The following is a 6,020-nucleotide window of genomic DNA, read 5'->3' as shown; positions in this document are numbered from 1 at the left end:
CAAACTGGTCATTTTTGGTGAGTTCTCTGTCTCGATCAACACGGAAAAAGCATCCTCCTGCGTTGGATGCTTTCCTGGTATCAGAGCTTGACAAACTGGTCATTTTTGGCGAGTTCTCTGTCTCGATCAACACGAAAAAGCATCCTCCTGCGTTGGATGCTCTCCTGGTATCAGCGCTTGACAAACTGGTCATTTTTGGTGAGTTCTCTGTCTCGATTGGCACGGAAAAAGCATCCTCCTGTGTTGGATGCTCTCCTGGTATCAAAGCTTGACAATCTGGTCATTTTTGGTGAGTTCTCTGTCTCGATCAACACGGAAAAAGCATCCTCCTGCGCTGGCTGCTCTCCTGGTATCAGAGCTTGACAAACTGGTCATTTTTGGTGAGTTCTTTGTCTCGATCAACACGGAAAAAAGTATCCTCCTGCGTTTGATGCTCTCCTGGTATCAGAGCTTGACAAACTGGTCATTTTTGGTGAGTTCTCTGTCTCGATCAACGAGGAAAAAGCATCCTCCTGCGTTGGATGCTCTCCTGGTATCAGAGCTTGACAAACTGGTCATTTTTGGTGAGTTCTCTGTCTCGATCAACACGGAAAAAGCATCCTCCTGCGTTGGATGCTTTCCTGGTATCAGAGCTTGACAAACTGGTCATTTTTGGCGAGTTCTCTGTCTCGATCAACACGGAAAAAGCATCCTCCTGCATTGGATGCTCTCCTGGTATCAGAGCTTGACAAACTGGTCATTTTTGGTGAGTTCTCTGTCTCGATCAACACGGAAAAAGCATCCTCCTGCGTTGGATGCTCTCCTGGTATCAGAGCTTGACAAACTAGTCATTTTTGGTGAGTTCTCTGTCTCGATCAACACGGAAAAAGCATCCCCCTGCGTTGGATGCTCTCCTGGTATCAGAGCTTGACAAACTGATCATTTTTGGTGAGTTTTCTGTCTCGATCAACACGGAAAAAGTATCCTCCTGCGTTGGATGCTCTCTTGGTATCAGAGCTTGACAAACTGGTCATTTTTGGTGAGTTCTCTGTCTCGGTCAACGCGGAAAAAGCATTGTTGAGAATGCCGCGAAAGTCCAAAATTAATTCTGTACGATATCTTAGTTTACAGAAGAATCACAAAATTAGTGTTTTATTTCAGCAAACAGTCGCGGTTAAAAGAGACCGAGGGCGCGTCCTTCGGCTCTATTTATCCCTTTTTTCCCAGGGCGCCATCGCAACCGCCGCTATAATAATGGTGGGCACTGTCCCACCGTTGTTTCTGCTCTCGAAGCTCTACAACAGCAGACGGCTGTTGTAGGGCGTAAGCGTTATCAAAACAAACGCATTTACAACAATCTCCCCACCAGTGTAGCGCCCCTGGGCGTTACACTCTTCTAACGTTTGTTTGTTTATCTTATGCATCCTAATCTGTCACGAAACCACGCGGTTTCCCTATCTCGCGCGCGCCTCATTCGTTCGTTTCGCGTTTCCCGACATCCAGAACCGCTATCTTAGCTGCCGGTCTTTCTAGTATCCCGCATGTCGTTTGCACCGTTGCCCTTCTAACCTGACCGTCTTTAGCACGGGTCACTTCTAGAACGCGTCCCATTGGCCAGGTATTCCTCGGTAAATTCCCGTCCGCGATTACCACTACGTCTCCCACCTGGATCGGCGGCACCGGGTGGAACCATTTCGTCCTGCGGGTGAGTGTTGGTAGATAGTCTGCAATCCACCGCTTCCAGAATATATCCGCGTTGGTTTGCAGGGCACCCCATAACGACCGTATTGAAGTCGGTGAATCATCGAAAAAAGCGGCTGCTTTACTCCCATCGGCACTACCGAGCAATAAGTGGTTCGGCGTTATCGGACAGTCCAGCTCATCGTCGATCGGTAAGTATGTAAGTGGTCTGGAGTTGACCATCATCTCAACTTCTGTTAGCGTGGACAGTAACAGTTCATCCGTGGGCAATCGTGGTAAATCGAAGCTACACAGTATCTTCTTTACCGACTGGACTAGACGCTCCCAACTACCACCGAAATGAGGTGCTGCCGGCGGGTTGAAGCTCCACTTCAACTCAGGACTATTGAACCTCGACTTAAGCGTGCTTTCATCTACTTCCTTCAAGGCGTCTTTGAGCTCTCTCGCCGCCCCGACGAAGTTGGTACCCCGATCGCTTATTATCTCCCTCGGCGAGCCTCTTCTTGCGATGAACCGGCGGATAGCTAAAATACAGGAAGCAGTTGTTAGTGCATGAGCTACTTCGAGGTGAACCGCCCTTGTAGTAAGACAGGTGAACAGCGCTCCCCAGCGCTTCTCCGAGTGACGTCCCACGACCACGAGTATCGGTCCAAAATAATCTAGACCGGTATACGTGAAGGCCCGTTGATACACTGCTACCCTCTGCCGAGGAATGTCCCCCATCAGGGGTGGATTTGGCACGGCGTTCCATATTTTACACTGCTGACAGTCTCGTCGTACCCGGTTAAACTCCACTAGCAGTTTCGGTATATAGTACCGCATCCGGAGTTGAGCCACCACTGTTCTGTGGCTCTGATGACAAAAGCGCTCGTGGAAGTCTCTGATGATCAGATCTGTGACGGGGTGTCTTCTTGGTAAGATAACTGGCTTTGCAAACGAAGCCCCTAACAACGCACAATTTGTCAGTCGTCCCCTCATACGTAGTACACCGTTTTCATCAATTTCAGGCAAAAGCTTGTAGAGCACACTGTTCCGGTTAATCGCCTGTTTCCAAGGATGTTTCTTCCGCGCATCGCTGCGCAGGCATTTAATATCGGCAGCAAACCCTTCCGACTGCACCAACGTGTAGAGTGTCCGTTCCGCAGCTAGCAGTTCATCCTGTGTCAGTGGCCCTGTCACCTTCTTCACTTGCCTAATCCGTCGCCGAGTGTTCCCGATATACCGAAGAACATAACCGACCGCTCTCAATAGTTTCTTCCAGCGTGAGAAACGAGTGAAGTCGACTACAGCATCAACCACGGTATGGTGTAACACGCTCTTGCGTATCTCTTCTGCTGTCTCACCCGGATCATTTCTATTGATTGGCCACTTTTCTTCAGATTCCCACAGGAACCCTGGCCCTCGGAACCATCTGCTGGATGAGGTTAAGTCCGGAACTCCCTGCCACTTCGTCCCGTCATCCGCTACGTTGACCTTAGTGGAAAGCCACCGCCACTCGTTAACCTCTGTCGTCTCGACCAGCTCACTCACCCGAAAGGCGACAAACGTGCTGTATCGCCTATGGTCCGATCGTATCCAGCTCACAACGTTCCGCGAGTCCGTCCAGAACACCCTCCTGGTAACCTTCAACCGATGCGTCTTGATGATGTGCTCCGCGAATCGTGCTCCTATCACCGCCGCTTGAAGCTCCAACCTTGGTATGGATAAAAGTTTCAGCGGTGCGACTCGTGTTTTGGACCCAATTAAAGCACACTCTACTATCCCGTCTTCCTCGAAACGCAGGTAAGCCACAGCAGCCATTCCACTTTCGCTAGCGTCGGTGAAAACGTGCAGTTGTACGTTCGGTGCCTTCGATGACGTTGTGGTTCGGTAACACCTCCTGATGGTTACCTTCTCCAGTTCTGGTAGTAGCCCGATCCATCTCAACCACTTCCTTGCAGCTTCACCTTCAATTGGTTTGTCCCAGTGAATACCGGATCTCCATAGATCCTGTAAGAGAACTTTGAGGAACATTAGGAAATGGCCAATAAGTCCTAAAGGATCGTAAATCATCATTAGTGTGCTCAATACTTCACGCCTTGCGGGTAATCTGCCACCTTTTAGTAGCTTCACATCGATACGCGGATTTATTCGAAAGGTGAAGGTGTCGTCAGCTGTATTCCACCACATACCAAGTACCTTTTCGGTACCTTGATTTGAACACATGTCCATCGACGTATCGTTGTTAGCTCCGCTCCGTAACCTGTGTGAGACGGCCTTCTCGTTCGACAACCAATTTCTTATCTCAAAACCGCCCTTCGAATGCACGAACCTTACGTTCTCCGCCAAAGTGACTGCCTCGTCAACGGTCTCGACGCTGGCCAGCATGTCGTCCACGTAATGCTCGTATTTTATACACTGCACTGCTCGTGGGAAACGATCCACGAACCTCTCCGCGTTGAGGTTTTTTACGAAATGAGCACTAGCGGGTGAGCAAGCCGCCCCGAACGTCATTACGGAGACGGCATAGACGCTGGGCTCTCCGCTTGACCTTCTACCATCGTCCCACAGAACCATCTGACTCCGTTGGTCGGCGGGATTCATGCGCACCTGGAAGAACATTTCGCGGATGTCTCCCGTTACAGCGACTCGATACTCCCGGAACTTGTATAGCACTTGAACCAACCCCACCAGTTGATCTGGACCTGCGAGCAAAAACGTGTTAAGGCTAACTCCGTGTACCTGCGCAGCTGCATCGAACACCATACGTAGCTTGCCGGGCTTGTTCGGATTGAGAACCGGAAAGATCGGGAGATACCAATCCCTCTCCGTTCGCTCCGCGATTTCCTCCGCCGACATACGCCGAATGTATCCCTTGTCAACGTATTCACGCATCTTATCGTTTACCGCCTTCGCTAATTTCGGTTCTTTTTCACATTTCCTTTTCAGACACACATAACGTTTGAGAGCCATTTCGCGATTGCATGGTAGGCGCACGTCGTCATACTTCCACAATAGGGACGTTTGATACCGGTCACCTATCAATTTAGTTCCGGTATTCAGCATCTCAACCGCGCGTTCTTCTTCCTTCGGTATCAGTTTGCGGGAAGCGGTGACTCCAATGGAATCCAGAGAGAAGTACGCTTTTAATGCCATGTCCAGCTTCTGACTATTTTCCTCGTTACAGGTACACAAATGAAAATTGTTATATGCGGTGCTACTTACGGGACCGGATGCGCTGCACGGACCGAACATCGTCCACCCGAGCCTTGTCTTTGCGGCGATTGGTTCGTTGAAACCACCTTCAACACAGCGTAGCGGTTTCCCCAGGTAAATATTGTTCACGCCTATCAGGATGCGCGGTACCACATTCGTGTATGAAGAGATTGGGATTCCTTTTAGGTACGAATGCAGCTTCACCATCTTCTCGATCGACAGAGTCTGTGCTGGCAACGAGAGATCTCGCAAGGTGTGTACCTGTCGTAGGTCGTATACCACCGCTCCTTGATGCCTCCCCGAGATCCGCAGCCCAACCTCTAACGAATCGGCCTCGTTCCGCACAGTGTCGTCCGTCCACTTCAAGCACAAGGGGTTCAAAGTACCCTCTATACCCAGTTCTTCGATCAGCCCGCGATCCACGAATGTAGCTGAGGAACCCTCATCTATAAACGCATAGGTGTTTATATTCGCCTTCTCACCATACACTACAACGGGAACATATCGGAAAAGAGCGTTAGTGTTGTTGCCGAGATGTGAGTTAAGTGAGTGAGTGATTAGTGTGTTCCTGTGCGATCCTGGTTGTTCTGTGCTGTGTAACAGTTGGTGGTGCATTTCCTGGCACCCGTTAGTACCACAGCGCGTCCTGACGAAACATATGCCCCTATGCGTTCCTAGGCACGAAGAGCATAATTTACGCCTCTGAATGTGTGTGCGTCTCTCCCGCACCGTCAATTCAAGAAAACGTGCGCAATCGGCTAGCGTACGGCAGGAATCGTGGCACAGGACACAAGACGTTCTTCGCGCTGCACTATGGACGTTTACGTGTGCGGGTGCTTTTCTTACCGGTAGTGATCGTGTCGTTTCGGGTCGTATCGTTCGTTCGAGAGTCTTTGCCGCGGCGCCCGCGGCCGTAGCGATTTCGGAAAACCATTTATCAAATTCACCTATGGTTTCCCGCGACAGCTTAACTTTGTACCTGGCCCACTCTAGACCTCGTTCGGCGGGAAGCTTTGCTACTAGCTCCCGTAGCAACGTAACGTTGCAATCGTAATCGCGTAACCCGGAAGCCTCTATTGTGGCACACATCTTCCGCACCATTTTTCCAAACACCGCTAGCGACTCTAAGCGTTCGGCCCTAACAG

The 6,020-nt window shown here is 50.3% G+C and overlaps 1 long non-coding RNA gene across 1 annotated transcript; it reads left to right on the top strand.

The window, feature by feature from the left end:
- The first annotated feature begins 3,239 nt into the window (after positions 1-3,239).
- Positions 3,240-5,225, top strand: LOC128309631 (uncharacterized). Its single transcript, XR_008288858.1, has 3 exons — positions 3,240-3,462; positions 4,609-4,989; positions 5,062-5,225. It is a non-coding gene; the product is annotated as an uncharacterized LOC128309631 (long non-coding RNA).
- The last annotated feature ends 795 nt before the right edge of the window (positions 5,226-6,020 follow it).

The sequence above is a fragment of the Anopheles moucheti genome, chromosome 2, assembly GCF_943734755.1.
Source record: "Anopheles moucheti chromosome 2, idAnoMoucSN_F20_07, whole genome shotgun sequence".
Classification (NCBI taxonomy): Eukaryota; Metazoa; Arthropoda; class Insecta; order Diptera; family Culicidae; genus Anopheles; species Anopheles moucheti.
The sequence above is the reverse complement of the archived record's forward strand: the minus strand, read 5'-3'. Positions and strand labels throughout refer to the sequence as shown.